General features: G+C 46.5%; 1 non-coding gene across 1 annotated transcript; it reads left to right on the top strand.

Annotated features, from left to right (window-relative positions):
• The first annotated feature begins 13,492 nt into the window (after nt 1-13,492).
• On the top strand, nt 13,493-13,565 carry TRNAR-UCU (transfer RNA arginine (anticodon UCU)). The gene has a single exon. It is a non-coding gene; the product is annotated as a tRNA-Arg (tRNA).
• The last annotated feature ends 3,841 nt before the right edge of the window (nt 13,566-17,406 follow it).

Genomic DNA, 17,406 nt, shown 5'->3' with positions numbered 1-17,406 from the left:
CAAACTCTGCTCCCCGGACAGAATCAGATGTAGCCGGCTCGCTAAGGCACCAGTCTCTCCTCTGGTCTCAAGTGAGAGGCTCCTGTTCTAGCCGTGTTCAAGGTATCTGAACACTGGCCAGCCTCAGCCTGACGTGCCCTGGGCCACTTAAACTTCACGTCTTCCCAATTCCCTTGTAGGTGACCTGACAAGGGAACTGTGGGGCTTGACACCTCTTTAATTTTTTGTGTGTTTTTTTTTTTGACACCTCTTTAGAGATCAGGGTCTTGTTGAGTGATTTGATAAGAGGTAGGAGCTTAAAACTCTTTCATGCTCATGGCTATAGCCTTCTTCAGTTAGGCCAGACATAAGAGGCTAAATGAAACTCCTCAATGATTTTTCTATGTCAGCCAAGTTGCTTTTCATGTGAACTGGGACTGGAAACAAGAATGAACAGTAGTGTTTTTTTTTGCGGTACGCGGGCCTCTCACTGCTGTGGCCTCTCCCGTTGCGGAGCACAGCCTCCGGACACGCAGGCTCAGCGGCCATGGCTCACGGGCCCAGCTGCTCCGCGGCATGTGGGATCTTCCCAGACCGGGGCATGAACCCGTGTCCCCTGCATCAGCAGGCGGACTCCCAACCACTGCGCCACCAGGGAAGTCCTGAACAGTAGTTTTTATAGACAAAATAAAAATGGAGATAAAAATAGAGATAGAGACAGGTAAAGAGATGGAGATGGAGATGATGGGGAAGGAGACAGGGATGAAGATGATGGAGATGGGAATGGGGATGAGGATGAAAGTAGAGAGAGACAGAGATGGAGACGGAGATAGAGATGAGATATAGAGATGAGAGATAGAGATAGAGATGGGGGAGAGAGAGAGAGAGAGAGAGAGAGACGATAGAGGTACCAAAGTGAAAAGGACCAAGAATAACTCAGACCCAGAGATCAAGTATTTGATATTCACCAACATAAATGTAAACAACGACAATTTTCCTTATGCTTTTATAAGAAATCTCTCAGAGTAAGGCAGAATACTGTAGCCACCAAGCACTCCACCTCTGGAAGATGAGTCTGGCTTAAAGCTCAGGCTCCAGGGCAAACTCGGGCAAGGTCCCTGACCTCCCTGACCTAGTGTCCTCGCCTCTAGCACCACCTGTAAAGCTCTCAGCTCAGGTGCCATGATGCAGGGTAAAGAATCAGTGAGTATAGAGTGTGCTGAGAGGGTTAAGCTCCTTACGCAGGACGGTGTGCTCTCTGACAGTAGTGCATAAGCACTCCATGACTATCGGACAAGCTCGTCAACGATGGTGACGTACAGGAATTAGAAACAGGATTATGAGACTTAACGTAGATCATTTCAAAGAGCTACGGAGGAAACTGCCTTTTAAAATCTGCAATTCGAATAGATAAAGCAAATGGGATGGTGAGATGGAAGGGTGTCTTTTGAGGAAACGTTTTCGCCCTGATTCCAGCCCAAGTGTGCTTCAGCTCCTGCGTACGAGAGGAAATGAAACTACCTTGTATATTGAAAATTCACACAGTGGTCCATTTGGCCCATATGACCCTGCTCGATCCCATTTTAGAGCTCTTGAACAATAAGAAGCCATCTCTTTCCTTTTACCCAAATTACCGAAACTTTGCTTGAGGAGACAAAATAAGTTCTGAGTGATTTCTGACCACTATTATATGGTCATAAGAATAAAAACACATTCCAGGCCCACCTGGATTAACAGAACTGCTCTGTCTTCTTTCTGCTTTGGGGGATGAGAAACCCATCCCAAGACAGAAAGGATGATTGATGGTTACTTAAAAGCATGATGGCCACGGGTGATGAAATGTAATGGAAAGAAAAAACATGAGAACAGTGGACAATTAGGATTATTATAAGTATTACCATCACACAGAGTGGTCCCTGAGTGGAAAAGGGTTCAAATGTCAGAAACAAAAGTAGCCAAGCGACCCCAAATGAGAACTGAATATTTGTCCCAAAAGTAACCTGATGGGAAAGACATGTTTCCAAGGTCAGAGTGAGCACCACAGTTTGCTGACCCCTAGAAGCCCCACATCCATCAAACCAGGATTGGCTGGGCGCCAGGATCCGGGCTAGGGGCTGCAAATTCAAACACGCTGAAGGAAAAGACTGAACATGAGAAATTCAGTCAGTAAGAATTGGGCAGAAGAAACCGGTGTCTGATGTGGGATTCTGGCCAGTTGCCACGAGGCAGTCCATCCAACGACCAAGGACAGGATTTCTGTTAAGCTTTTCTCCTTTTATCCATTCTGTAACAATGACATCTCAGGTAGGAAAGTACTGGACCATTCGCCCAATAAAGAGTTACGTAACCAGCAAGTGCTGGAGCTAGCTTTGGAATCCAGGCTGTGTGTTTCCAGAGTTCTTCTGTCTGACTTTTCTCCTACAGGCACCCGTGCAGGTGTACACACTCACACATACCTACACACACGTAGATACGTGCACACATACAAACACATACCTACACGTACACACACACACGCCCTCAGAGTTACTCAGCGCAGAGGCACAGAGAGGCAGGTTGGCCCTAATCAAATGCAGAGAAAGGTCAAGACTGTCCCAGCCATATTTCTGTGGGACAAGTTATGTTTTCAGGAATTTCCAAGGGTTGTCCTTGATGTCTCCTTGATGTCCTTTGATGTCTTGACATTGTGTTGTATGTTCTGCAGACTTAGCAGAGGCCCCGCCATAGTGTCTGAGTCATAGCCACCCACTCCCACCAAACCCTTAACCTCTGCCTTCCCCAGAGAGCTCATGGTCCCCTGGAGTTGTCCTCCACCCTGGTGTTCACCCTGGAGTCAGTCCCGGATCTTCTCTTCCCCCCGCCGTGACCCAGTCCACCCGTAATTCCTGTCGGCGCTGCCTCTAATTCCAATCCTGTGAACCCCAAACCCAGCCACCTCTCTGATCCCTGCTGCTACTTTCTGCATCCTAGGCTCCGCCATCTCTCTCCTGGAAGCTGATCTGCTTCCCTCTCTGCTCCCAGGATCCATTGTCCACCTCTCTTCCAAAGCCATCTCATCAAAGCCCTTGTCAGATCGCATCTGTCCCCGCTTTACACCCTTCAGGTGGCCTCCTGTTGTAATCAGGATAAAACCCACGCCCCTGCGATGGCCTGGGGCAACCGCCGGCCTCAGCTCCCAGCCTCCTCCTTCTTGTCTCCCTCAGGCTCTTGGTGTTTTCCATCTGCCACATCTAGAACCCTCTTCCCCAGATCTTCCAGCATGTGGAATTCGAGGATGCATGGGGTGGAGGTTAAGAGCTCAGGCTCCCGAAGGGCACTGCCGCCACTCTTGCACCTGTGTGACCTCGGGCAGGTTTCTTAGCCTCTCTGTACCTGTTTCTTCACCTAGAAAATGGTGAAGATAATCATAGTATCTACGCAGGGTTCTTGTTAACCCAAGTGAAGCACTCAGAGCAGTGCCTTTCTCAAGCAATGTTCACTGTGGTTATTATTATTAGCATCATTAATAGCAACTCAGTTGTGAGCTTGCACTCTGGAGAGTCAGACCACCACTCACTACTGGCTGTGTGACCTTGGCCAAGTTACTTGACTTCTCTGTGCCCAGTTTTCTCATTTGTAAAATGGAGATGATAATTATACCATCCTCATAGATATTCTGTGAGGACTTTATTAGTTAATACATGTCACACACTCAAGATACTACTTGGCACCCAGTAAGCATACAGAAATGCTCGTCATCATCATTATATTCCTAATAGCATTCTCTTCCAGGTCTCTGTTCAACCACTCCCTAGTCTGAGAAGCCCTCCCTGAGCCCCAACACCAATCACTCTGTGTCCTATCGCCCTGTCTTGTTCTCCATCACTACATTGATCGCCACTTGCTATTAGATTGTGCTGCTGTGTGTTATTGATCACCTCTCTCTCCCTCCAGCCTTTATTCAGTTTCACCAGGGAGGCAGCAGCCTTGTCTTTTTCACAAGGGTTTCCCCAGGGCCTGGAGCAGAGCCTAGCACGTGGTAGGACTCGATAAAAGCCGAACGAACAACGTAACTCACAGAAGTCAATTTTTCATGTGCAGAAATGCTCCTTTTGTGCGAGGTCCCTCTTTGTTCCCTGGGATTGTTACTCTGCTGCCCAAGTTTGTGTCCAGTCATTGCTGCACCTCAAACCTTAACGGGAGGTCTTGACATTGTGTTGTATGTTCTGCAGTTCTCACGTGGCTGCCACCGAGTAGAACTCTCTGTGGTTCAATGGCAAGTCTACCCTGGTGCCTGAGCACAGACACACCCTCCCATATTTACCCTCTCTCCCCTCTCTCTTTACTCACTAATTTATTTCTTTAGTCATCGTTTGATTCATTCATCAGCTTGACAATAACTGAGCACCAACCCCATACTGGCTTAACGCTGAGCACCGAGGTCACCTAGGCTAGTACAACCTGGTACCTGCTTATAAGCATCGCAGCATGGCCGAGGTCAAAGATGCAGAAATGGATAACTGAGATACCCAAAGGGGCAGCAACATAGCCCAGGGGGATGAGAAGAACTGCCTCTCCATCACATTCCTACAGGAGCAGGAACCAAACACGGGATGCCCATCAACAAACAGATGGGTGTGGCTGGAGTTTAAAGGTGGTAGTTGGGTTGAGGGAGAGGAGGTTGAACAGGCCTTTTGTGAGCCTGGAAGACAAGTTTGGAATTTATCTTGCGAGCACGCAGGCACTGAAGAGCTTTATCCCAGGGTCATCTCCAGAATTGTGTTTTACAAAGGTCATCCTTGAGTCTCCCCAGTGGTCAAGCGAAGAATGAAAACAAAGAAGCAATTTGGTCCCAACAAGAGATGAGATTGACAGAGGTGATGAAGAGGAGGGATGGGTTTTATAATCTTAGAAGTTCTGGAAGGTAGGATATAAGAAAGAGGAGGAATCAACCAAGTTGTACAGGCCGTGCTTGCGGAGTTACACGCAATTACTTCTAATTCACTACCACTGTGCTCCTTGCAATTTCAGTAGAAACCCTCTTGCAAACACCATCAGAGCTAGTAGTAGGATATGGTTTCTTTGAAGAGCAGCAAAAATTTAAAGACACTTGAGATGCATTCAATTTAAAATGCTATGGTAAATAGAATCACGACCCCCAAAGATGTCCACGTCCTAATGCCCAGAACTTATGAATACGTTAGATCACGTGGCAAGGAGGAATTAAGGTTGCTAGTCAGCTGACCTTAAAGTAGGAAGATTTTCCTGGATTATCCCAGGGGGCCAATGTAATCACAAGGGTCCTCTTAAGGAGAGTCAGTGTCAGAGAAAGAGATGTGATGATGGAAACAGGCAGAGAGATGCTACAAGGAAGGGACCACGAGTCAAGAAATGTGGGCAGCCTCTCAATGCTGGAAAAATCTAGGAAACAATTCTCCCTTAGAACCTCCAGAGAGGAACACACCCTGGCCGACATCCTGATGCTAGCCCCGTGGGACCCGTGTTGGACTTCTACGGTACAGAATCGTCATACATGAAATTTATGTGGTTTTAAGCCATGAAGTTTGTGGTAAGTTGTCACAGCAGCAATTGAAAACAAATATAGTTCCATAGAAAGAGCGACTCTTAATTCTCACATTTATTTCTCATCTATGTATGGAGTATTTAATTAAGTTACATCATTATAACATCAAGTAAAACTGGCAGAAACAGTATTCGGGAAGAAACACGTCCAAGGCTGGTTTCATCAGCTTCCTTTAGTGGTGAAAGGAGAGGTTCAAGGTCCTTCTAAAAAGTGACTTAGGAGCAGCAAGGATTTGCTATGACCTGGGCCAAACCCGGCAGATTTTACGAAGCAGATTAACAGCACCAGCTCACATCTGGTGACTCACCTAAGCGGAAACCAATTAAGAACATTTCCACAGTACTTTTTATGGATTGACTCTGCTATTATTACTTTTATTGGTCTTTATTACATTAATTATGATAACAAAGACAGAAAATGTGGTAGAAGTCCAGGCAACATGGTTATGTTTTGTTGGCAACAGTATGACTTTGTCAAAAGATGCCAGTGAATGGGTCAGAAACTGAGGGCTGAGCGCCAGCTTTGGTGCTTTCTCTGGAACCCCCAGCCCTGCTCTGCCCATCAGCGCTCTCAGCGGTGGGCAAAGCAGGAATACCTCCCGGCCTGGATGCGGCTCAGAAGTCGATTTTCCATGTGTGGAGAGGCATCTATTTGCGCCTGGTTTCTCTTTGTTCCCTGGGGTTGTCCTGCTGTTGCCCAAGTTCAGGTAATAAAGCACCCGGCTCGCAGTGATGCTAAACCAGGCTTAGCTGAAGCCACAGCAGGCAGCTCTCCCAGCGAGCATCAAGGGACGCGAGGAGGGGCCCAGTGCTACCTAAATCCATACCCAGGACCCTCGGGACGGAGAAGGCTAGAGCCACAAAACACAGTAGAAGAAAGCCTTGTACTTTCTTTTGAATATATCATCTTTGATCAATTGGAGACTGCGGGTTGAGGATCAGCTCCAGTGGATACCCCTTCAGCCTTTACCCAAAAAGTCACAGCTCTGACAACAAGCAAGACTGAACGCACATAAACATGGAGTTCTGGGAACCGTAGGTGCACTGGTGTGTGTTTTGAACTTTCCTGGCCCCCGACTAACTTTTTCCTAATCCTGGAATAGGATCAATAATCCAGGCTCAAATACATTTGAAGTTTTCTTGTGTATTTTCCCATGAACCCCAAACAAATGGAAAATTAGTTCCTGTGTGATGTGGTTTCTCAGGTGCAAACAACCTTAGGCCTTAGAGAGGGTGACAACATAACCCCTGTGCCTCCCATGCTTCCTGGCACAGTCGGTGCCCAAGACATGTTGGTTGATTGATTGACTGATTGATTGATTCAGTCATCTGCATACGACCAGGACCGCTTCGGATGGCCAGGCTGCACACTGTGATATGAAACTGAGAGCAAACCCAGGCTTTCTGCCTATGCTTCCACCACCTGTAGAACCTGAGGCCCTTTCCTACCTTGGAAGGTAAGAAGTCTCCTTTACCAGGAGACTCTTGCCTACAAACAACTCTATTTCTAGGTTCAAGTAACAGAAAGTCATCAAAGTTGGCCAAACAACAGGCCCCATCCTATTCGTGCTGCAGAATGGAATGGAATGCATGAGTACTTTTCTTCACAGCATTCTTCACAGAATCTTCACAGCATTCTTTTTCCTTGAAGGAGATTTCCTCCTCTCTGTGTCTGTCTCTATCTCTATCTGTCTCTCTGTCTCTCTGTCTCTCTCTTTCCTAATCCTTCTTTTATACTTTCTCTTTCACCAATGGATCAGGATTCTTGGTAATTCCAGTATAATCACTGAACCCAACCGCTGATACTCAGACTTGGAAGTTGCTAGATCTCGCTCTACCTTCTGTGGCATATCTATTATAGTAAAGACTTGGAAAACTTTTATTCACCAGATCTCCTTTGAAAGAGATCTGTGTATCAGTTTGAATTTCTGCTGCAGATAAATGAAAGCCCACCCCAATACAAGATAGCTTGATAGGGGATTTATTAGCTGAGAAAACTAAAAGTAACAGGGTCGTATCGCCTTAAGGAGCAGTTTGGTCAGGAGCTCAGATGACATCACTGGGACCTGGCCTCTGTCTCTGTATTTCTTGGGTCCAGCCTTCCGTCTCTGGGCTTTGTTCTCAGACATGTTTTTCCACTCACGATTGCAGGATGGCCTGAGAAGCTCGGTCTCACATCATCTCATGAGCAAGGAAGATGGGGGAAAGAGTGTCCACTTCCCAGACCACACGAACAGAAGTCTCAGAAGTGGACCTTCAGGTTTCGGATTGGCCTGACGGAGGTCATGAGTCTACCCTAAGCAATTACTGTTATCAGCAAATACAACTCACTGGTCGTCTTGAGCCCCCATCACAAGGCCATCCCTGGGGATGGTGTAGAGCGGGGGTCACAGATGGGAGCTGGTGGGCCGAACACCATCCACATGTACACTTTGTTAGGGCGGCACAGTGTTTTAAGATTCTTTATTTGAACACCATTGTCTGACGCCTCCACACGCCGATTTCCTATAGATCCTCCTACTTTCTGCTCAGCCTGATATCACTGCCTGGGCCTGGCAGATGGTTGATTTTGGACACTACTTTACATGGAATTCAAGAATTCAGTGTAGCAGAACTAAATAAATTTTGAGGGCCAATTTCTTTTATGTTCCCAATACTTAGCACTGTGCCTCATATAAAGAGGGCCATGCAAAATGCTTGCTGAGTTATACTCGTCAATCTACCAATCAACAAATGAAAGGTACCTTCTTTTTTTTTTTCTTTTGTGGTACGCGGACCTCTACACTGTTGTGGCCTCTCCCGTTGCGGAGCACAGGCTCCGGACGCGCAGGCTCAGCGGCCATGGCTCACGGGCCCAGCCGCTCTGCGGCATGTGGGATCTTCGCGGACGGGGGGCACGAACCCGTGTCCCTTCCGTCGGCAAGCGGACTCTCAACCACTGCGCCACCAGGGAAGCCCGAAAGGTACCTTCTTAATCGAAGAGTCTATGGGGATTAGTTCCAGCTGAATCAAACATCAAGCATGGGCCTCAGGGAAACCTCTATCCCTCAGCAGGCTACAGGGAGGATAAAATGGGGATGTGTGTGTGTGTGTGTGTGTGTGTGTGTGTGTGTGTGTGTGTGTGTGTGTGTGTGTGTGTGTGTGTGTGCAAAAGTGCCTAGTGGCTATTTCTGGAACAGTCAGGGCAGGCTAACTGCTGTGACAAACAAACCCTCTCTCTGAGGATTCATGCCAAAAAATGTCTATTTTTTACTCACGTTCAAGTTGAATGTTGGTCTTCAAGAGGCAGCTAGCCACACGGTGTTCAAGGACCGGTCTCTTCCATTCTGTGGCTCTGCACCCCCTTGGAGTCCTCTGTAAGGTCACCTGTCAATCCAGCAGACAAGAAGGAAAGTGGGAAATCACGAGGCTGTGCCTAGAAGTGACAAATATCACTTCTAACGACATTGCACCGGCCAGAACACAGCCTTGTGGACACACCTACCTTGAAGAGAGGCTGGGAGGTATGGTCTAGCTGTGTGACCACGAAGAGAAGAAAATGAGGTCTGCGAACAATAAGCCAGTTTCTACCAGAAGCTATAAAGCAAACGAAGCGTCTTATTTACTTTGATCTTTATCTCAGTGGCCTCAGTATGACATTTAATGCTTCATGGCAAAATCAAGATAAGAAAAATTCCCTTTTTCATGCTAAGCTACAAAAGGTTCAATTTCCCAGGCCAATCAGGAGCAAAAGAAGAAACATGAGGGGGTGGAGGGAGGAAGAGGAGGAAGAGGTGGTGGAAGAAGAAAGAAAAGAAGGAAGAAAAGTGAGTTTATACCCCAAACCCTTGTTTTCTGGAATTCTTGTTTGTTTGACCATTAGCCAAATCCTCAGGCGTGGGTTATAATTATTGGATGTTGCCTAGCACATGGCTGCACTGGTAGGGAATCATTTTTAATGATAGGAAATAGGACTTTCCAATGTGTAATATTTAACAGAAAATTTGAAATTTGTATATATATATATATATATTTTTTTTTTTTTTTTTTTTTTTTCAGTACGCTGGCCTCTCACTGTTGTGGCCTCTCCCGTTGCAGAGCACAGGCTCCGGACGCAGGCTCAGCGGCCATGGCTCACGGGCCCAGCCGCTCTGCGGCATGTGGGATCTTCCCGGACCGGGGCACGAATCCGCGTCCCCTGCATCGGCAGGCGGACTCTCAACCACTGCGCCACCAGGGAAGCCCAGAATTTGTATATTTAAAAGCACATCAAAAGAAAAATCTATATGAACTGGTTCTTCATTGGTAAGTGTGATTATTAAAACTCTCATCCTTTCATGATTTGCCAAGCTTTCCGAGGCCTTTGGACTTTTATTGCTCTCCTCATATGATACATCTGGATCTGTGGGCACGTGCACACTTTGGGAATAGATCCTTTCTCATTACCAATTTCGATGGTCTTCACTGATTTTCAAATGATAACTTTTAGCCATTATACCAAAAGCTTTAGATATTTCCGTTCATTTAATCCTCAACATCACCCTTTGGAATTGGTATTATTATTCCATTTCACAGATGAGGAAATTGAGGCTCAAAACTATGAAGTACCTTGCCCAAGTTTAGCTAGCAAGTGTCAGAGCCAGGAATCGAGCCAGTCGGTCCGACTCCAGAAACCATGCTCTTAATAACAAAAAGTCGGTTTCCAGATCAGAACTGGGTCTTTGTTGTTATTGTTTTGTCCGAATGATTGTTTTGGCAAAGTTAATTCAGAACCCTAGCTGAAATTTCAATCACTGCCTAAAAGGTTCATTTCATTGTGGAATCATATGTCTACACCGGATCCAATGGAACCCTCAGTTGGCTGGGCTGTAAACTTGCTCTCATGCCAACCGTGGACCTGGCTTCTGCTCCTACAAACTTCTGAAGCAATGACATTCCCCCTGAGGCTCTGGGGGAGCCATACTCAGAACACCCAGCAGCTGAAGTGTGCCCGCAGGTGTTCCCAGCCATCCCAAGCTCCCTCTTTGCTGTCGCCATTCCAGGTCAGACAGTCAGGCAGAATCAGAAGGTGAGAAAGGAACACCCAAATCACAGGCTTCTCTGATGTCCGTATTGACAGAGAAGCTCCACCACTGAAAGCAGTTGAAAGCAGTTATTGAAAGCAATTTAAACTCTAAATACATGGAATTTTAGAGAAAAAAAAACTGCAATGAAAAGACACTTTTATGAAAAATATATGAGGTTGCTTCCAGTAATTATAGATCAGTGCGGATATGTTTCTTTCATTGGCCATTAATTTAAATCAATTATTTATCGAGTCCTGTGATGCTGTGTGTTTGAAACCACTTAGGACTGGCTGCTTTAATGTGTTCTTTAAAAGGACAGATTATAGATTCCACTTCAAGGGTTTCTTTTCCTACGACTGACATGGAAAGGAAGAATACGCTGTTGGGATCAAGACTCCCCTGGTCCTTGCAATGAAGTTACTTCCTCTGCCCCCCACTCCTAAAGTGACGGTGAGAATTTTTACAACTTTTTTTCCCCATTAGCTTCTCTGATTACAGAGATGATGCTATACTTAAGAAGAATATCCTTGGTGGTCCGACACAATGGGCCTCTTAGGAATTGTCCTAGCGTGGATATGTTCCTGATTAAGTGACTCATTGGGTGTTGTGGCCACACACACAATTATAAGATCAGAGCTTTTCTTGATTTCTTCATGACATCTGGTCAACCCCCTAGGCAACACGAATTCAAAATTCAAGTCCAGCTGATGATATTTTATTCTCTTTCCTTTTTACTTCTGTGCTGTTTCCAGATCTTGGCTCTCTAATGATAACAAAGGTGCCTGCTCTATACAGAACAGAAACTTCCTGAGTGTCAGGGAAGAAGAATTAGGAAAAAATGGTGAAGATGGCTCCAAGATAGAAGCAGTAGCATTGGCGACGTTAGGGAAGAGTGCTTTAACTTCAGGATGAGCTCAGTTGCCTCAGACTAGTTCAGACTAGTTGCCTTCAGCCTCCTGGCTGTTATTTGCATACCAGGGAGCTGGCCAGTGCATCTCTCCTCTTTCACACCTGCCTCTGATCTCATGCTCCCAGCAGGCTGAGCGACCATCAGTGCCCCACCGCCTCATGTGCCTTCTCTCCTCCATGCCTTGCCTGTTGCCTTGCTCTGGCACCCGGATGTTTTCTCTCCCATCTTCTACGCTCAGCCTTGAAGGTCCAAGTCAAGCACTTCCTATTTCAAGAACCTTTCTCAGGTGGCACCATCCACTTCCTGCCCTTTGTTCCTCCGCATCCTACATCACAAGGCCATAACTGCCACTTCATTTGTCAGGTTCCCCCCGTCTTGTGACTTCCAAGGGGGTGCAGATGATGCTTTCTGCATCCTGGCATGCTCAGGGCATTCTTGTGTTCTCAGGGCAGTCAGGTTTGTGCTGATTAATTCATGAACCTCACAAAAAACAGGCAAACCAGCCAACCCTGGGCATACCTAGGGGAACCTGTTCCTTGTTGACAAGCTCAGAAATGCCTCATCAGTTTCAAATCTCAAGATTTGAATTCTTTTCTTCCGAATGATTCACACATTAGATTCCCCTTACAAACATTCTAAATTGTGATTTCATTTCAAATTTACATAGTTGGTAAAAAAAAATAACCCACTGGGCTTCCCTGGTGGCGCAGTGGTTGAGAGTCCGCCTGCCGATGCAGGGGACACGGGTTCGTGCCCCGGTCCGGGAAGATCCCACATGCCGCGGAGTGGCTGGGCCCATGAGCCATGGCCGCTGAGCCTGCGCGTCCGGAACCTGTGCTCCACAACGGGAGAGGCCACAACAGTGAGAGGCCCGCGTACTGCAAAAAAAAAAAAAAAAAATTTTTTTAGTATTGATTGCATGTTTCCCAATGGATTTACTCTCTTAAATTTTCCCGATAGACAATCATATCATCTGTAAATCATCTGTCTTTTCTTTCCTGATGTTCAAACTCTTTTCTTTTTTACACCTAATACACTGGACGGCTTTTATTAATATTGAATTATAATGATATTAAGAGGCATCCTTTTCTTGTTCTCCACATAAACAGTTATACCCCGGTTATTTCATCCTCACCACATCTGCAGGTTTCCTAGCTCCTTCTAGAACGTGCTGCCTTGGTGTTGCAGCTCTCTAGCAGCACCAGGGCGACCCCACTGGGCTCTGTTTTGACTTAGCTCTAGTTATAGGCAACGGGTGGAGGGAGCGGAGGGAAGCAGACGCTAGGAGAGCATGTGTTGCCTGGACAGGATGACACCTCTGCATAGGCTCTGAGTAAAAGGGGGGTGTGCTAACTCTTATAAGGAGAAGTGGGCTATTTCTGAAGGGTCTGGGAGTTCCAGGTTGCTGGAGACACCAGCCTGGCTGTCCCCATCCTGTGTGTTGGGGTCCTGTTCTTTTCCAACCAGGACCCTAACCTGGCACAGCAGACCTGTCTTGCTCGGCGATTTTGCCTTCTCTGGAGCTCGGCCACGCTGAGCGTTCAGTCCTGGACCTGGGCCTCGGCCCTCCTGCAGGAGATGAGCCTCTTTCTATGCTCTCAGCTCTTTGTTGTCTGTGTCCAGCTGAGTACAGCCACCCGATCCCATTGTTCCTACAGCTGCTACTTCACCCGTATTTCCCAACTACCTGAAACGCTGTACCAGTTAATGCATTCCCTTCCAACACTCTGCCAGAGAAAGTGGCAGCAATTAGAGCTCCACTTTGTGCCCGGATTCCATCAGGACAGGGTTCAAAACCCCACCTTATCACCTGTGTAGCGGGTTGAACTGTGGCCCCACAAAACTCTATGTGTCCTGGAACCTCGGACTGTACCTGTATTTGGAAAAACGGTGTTTGAAAATGTAGTTAAGTTAAAAATCTCAAGACGAGATCCTCCTAGATTAGGGTGGACCCTAAATCCGATGACAAGTGTATTTATTAAAAAAAGAGGGGAATTCCCTAGTGGTCCAGTGGTTAGGACTCTGCACTTCTACTGCAGGGGGCCCGGGTTCGATCCCTGGTGGGGGAACTAAGATCCCACGAGGCGCACGGTGTGGCCAAAAAATAAAAAAGGGAGAGAGAAGGAGAGAAGGCACAGAGAAGTTGATGTGAAGACGGAGTCAAAGATTAGAGTGAGGCATCTACAAGCCATGGACATCAAGGACCACCAGAAGCCACCAGATGCTCCCTGGGAGCCAACCCTGCCAACACCTTGGTTTTAGACTTCTGGCTCCCAGAGCTGCGAGAGAATGCATATCTGTTGTTTTAATCCACCCAGTCCATAGTAATTTGTTACGGCAGCCCCAGGAAACGAATACAACCTCCTTTCTAGGACCACTCCTGGAACCAGCTGTCCCAAGTGGGGTTCCTCAGGAAACAGATGCTGAGATGGAAGTTAGAGCACCCGATATTTATTAAAGACTGCCCTGGGGACTAACACCTGTGCAAGGAAAGGTGGGGGACAGAAGCAAGAGTGGGCAGAGGACTGAGCTGCAATTCAGGTCCAATGACAGCCTTGGCTGACATGCGGGGTCCTTCAGAGTTGCCCGGAGCTGGGCCAAGATGGCCGCAGTGATCGTCGTGGGTGTGGGCCGTCCTGGTTGGGTGCGACCTCGGCTGAGGCAGCCTCTGTAACTGAAGCAGTTCCTGGAGGAGCTGAGGGCTGAAGGCACCTGCTAGAAGCAACTCCAGCAGCTGAGACCCCAGGCCCTTCCTTGAGGAGAAGACTACGTGGTCCATCTAGGGGCCCAACTCAGCTTCCGAGACTCAATGCTGCTTTTGTTAAGATTCAGCCATGGTTTCCATTACATATAGTTTAGCTGTTCGCACTGCAATCGATTCCACTGTAGGAACAGGCCACAATCTATCCATTCTCCTGTTGACTGACATTATTAGGTTTGTGTTATGAGATGAATTGTGTCTCCCCACAAAACTCATTGGTTGAATTCCTAACCCCCAGCACCTCTGATATTTGGAGATAAGGACTTTGAGAAGGTAACTATGTGAAAATGAGGTCATGGGGGTGGGACCTAACCCCGTACGACTTGGTCCTTATAGGAGGAGATTAGGACACAGACACACAGGGAAGACCTTATGGAGACAGAGGGGAGAGACACCTTCTACAAGCCAGGGTGAGAGCCCTCAGAAGAAACAGACTCTGCCGACACCTTGTTCTCATACTTCCAGCCTCCAGAACTGGGAGGAAATAAACTTCTGTGGTTTAGGCCACCCAGTCTGTGTTCCACTGTTACAACAGCCTTTGCGGACTACTGCAGTGTGATTCTATTTCAGGGCTGTTACTGACATGCTCATCTGTGTTCCTGGGTGCACCTGTTCCTAGGCTTCTCTAGGGCATGTGAACTTCTCTGGGGTATAGACTCCTTAGGTAGGAGTAAAGTGGTTGGTTAAAAGTGTGTAGATAACGCCCAAGTGTTTCCCAAAGTGGTTGAACTAGTTTACATTCTTGTCAGTAAATTCCAGTTGCTTCATAGCCTTACCAACCCTTGGTATTATTACCAGACTTTAAAATTTTTACCAATCAGATGGTACAAAATGGTATCTTGTTGTGGTTTTAATTTGTATTTCCCTGACTATTAATGTTTACTGGCCAGAGTTCCACTGCTGAGAGGGGTGTGTTCCAACCTTCGCCCCATTTTTCTATTGTGTTGTCTGTCTTAATTTTATGGATGGATTCATATTGACCTGGAATATATATGTGTTATTAATCTATATTATTGTGTATTCAAAAGACTATATTCTTTTGTTTTAGTTACAAATGTCTTTCTTTACTTCTTTACTTCATGTTGTCTTTTAATGAACAGTTTTCAATTTTTAATGTAGTCAAATGTATCCATTTCTTTTCTTTTTATATAAATTTATTTATTTATTTATTTTTGGCTGCACTGGGTCTTCGTTGCTGCGCGCGGGCTTTCTCTAGTTGCGGCAAGCGGTGGCTACTCTTCCTTGTGGTGTGCGGGCTTCTCACTGCGGTGGCTTCTCTTGTTGCGGAGCATGGGCTGTAGGCACGTGGGCTTCAGTATTTGTGACACGCGGTCTCAGTAGTTGTGGCACACAGGCTTAGTTGCTCCGCGACATGTGGGATCTTCCCGGACCAGGGATCGAACCCGTGTCCCCTGCATTGGCAGGCAGATTCTTAACCACTGCACCACCAGGGAAGCCCCCACTTCTTTTTACAGTTAATATTTTTTGTGCTTGACTTAAGAAACCCTTCTGCTCCTCCACCACGCTCCCCCCACTCAGCTTTGCTTCTCTCTGAGCGATGCCCTCATTCTCCCCTACTGCGTATGGCTTCCAAGATGCCATAAGGAGAGAAGCCTGGGGGCAAGTGAGCTGCAGACAGCTTTTGTCTTTGGAACTGGCAAATCCAGAAGAAAGAGGACTTCTCTCTCCCACTACCTTTGGATAAAATCCCCGAAAGGACTCTCCTTGGTCCATCGTAAGTCATACCCTCACCTCTGCAGCAAGGAAAGTGCGGCCATATGATTGACAGCCCCATCAGAATGACATTTTGTTCTAAAGGGGCAGGATGCTGAGCTTGTCCACTGGGATCAGAGAGAGAAGCTAGGCATTCAAGGACCCGGAAGAAGGTCAGTATCACTGGAGCATTCTAGAAAGAGAAGAGAGTGGTGTGAGATGAGGCAGATCGAAATCACATAGTGTCTCATAGACCATGTCAAGGATTGGGGGTTTTTGATCACTAAAGCAAAGCACTATACCATGTCTATATGGTGACTTGGGCCAGCACATTAACAGAGCTGTCATTAACACAGTCATTAACTAAAGTATTGTTTGAAGCTCTATTGTGAGAGGTTGTCTCTGGCTCCAACGAGATGACTTGCTTTCTGAAGTCCATCATCAGAAAATAAATCATTAGGGTAGCAAGCTTCTATCTCATGATGAGCCTTGGGATTGGTACCATGGAGCACATTCTGGAGCACAAAAATGTGGTCCTTGTCCGTAAGGCACTCACAGTCTCATGGGGAAAGTAAGGTTAACACTGAGGCATTTAGAAAGCAAAGTCTTACTGAGTCCGAACTGCCCACCTCGAGCATCGTTATGACATATGTAAAACATGTCCTCTCTGGAGCAACAGTGCCTGCTTCTGAAACCCCACTTCAGACAAATGACAATAAATGAGGCTGAATTATTAGTTATAATATAAGATCACTAATAGATACCCTTCCAAGTCAAGTTATGAGTCTTGGTTTAAAATACAGATGCCTCTGTTATGTGCTGTGATCAACTATCTAGAACAGCATTGTCTCCTAGAACGTTCTATGGCAACGGATTGTCCCATATCTGCTCTGTCTAGTACGGTACCCACTGTCCACATTTGACTATTGAGCACTTGAAATGTGGCTAGTGTGACTAACTGAAATTTTAATTTAATTTTATTTGAATTCATGTAAATTTTAATTTTATTACCACCATGGCTATAGGCAGGGGTGTTTGCTTATGAGTATTCTCTCAGCTGTACATGGATGTTTTATACAGCTCTCTGTGATCCATCTCACATTAAAAGGGAAAATATTTAACCAAAAGAAGTCACCACTATTGTCACTATTATTATTTCAGTGGCATCACTGTCCATTGTCCCCTCCAATAACCAGGAAGAAGGAAAGGTTTTCCCTGCAGCTGTGAGGCAACTATGTCCCCAACTGTTCTCACGCACGTTTCCCGACAGATGGAATTGTAGATAAGGTCAGTGTAGGTAAGTAGCAATGAGGGCTTTCTCGGGTGCTCTGATGAAACGACTCCCCTCTTGACCTGCAGCAGGTCTAATTGCTTCCATGGGTGATGAAATCAGGTCCCCTGTGACCTGCTTTTCTCAGCAATGGGATGTATGAGCC

The sequence above is a fragment of the Orcinus orca genome, chromosome 7 (assembly GCF_937001465.1).
Source record: "Orcinus orca chromosome 7, mOrcOrc1.1, whole genome shotgun sequence".
NCBI lineage: Eukaryota > Metazoa > Chordata > Mammalia > Artiodactyla > Delphinidae > Orcinus > Orcinus orca.
The sequence above is the reverse complement of the archived record's forward strand: the minus strand, read 5'-3'. Positions and strand labels throughout refer to the sequence as shown.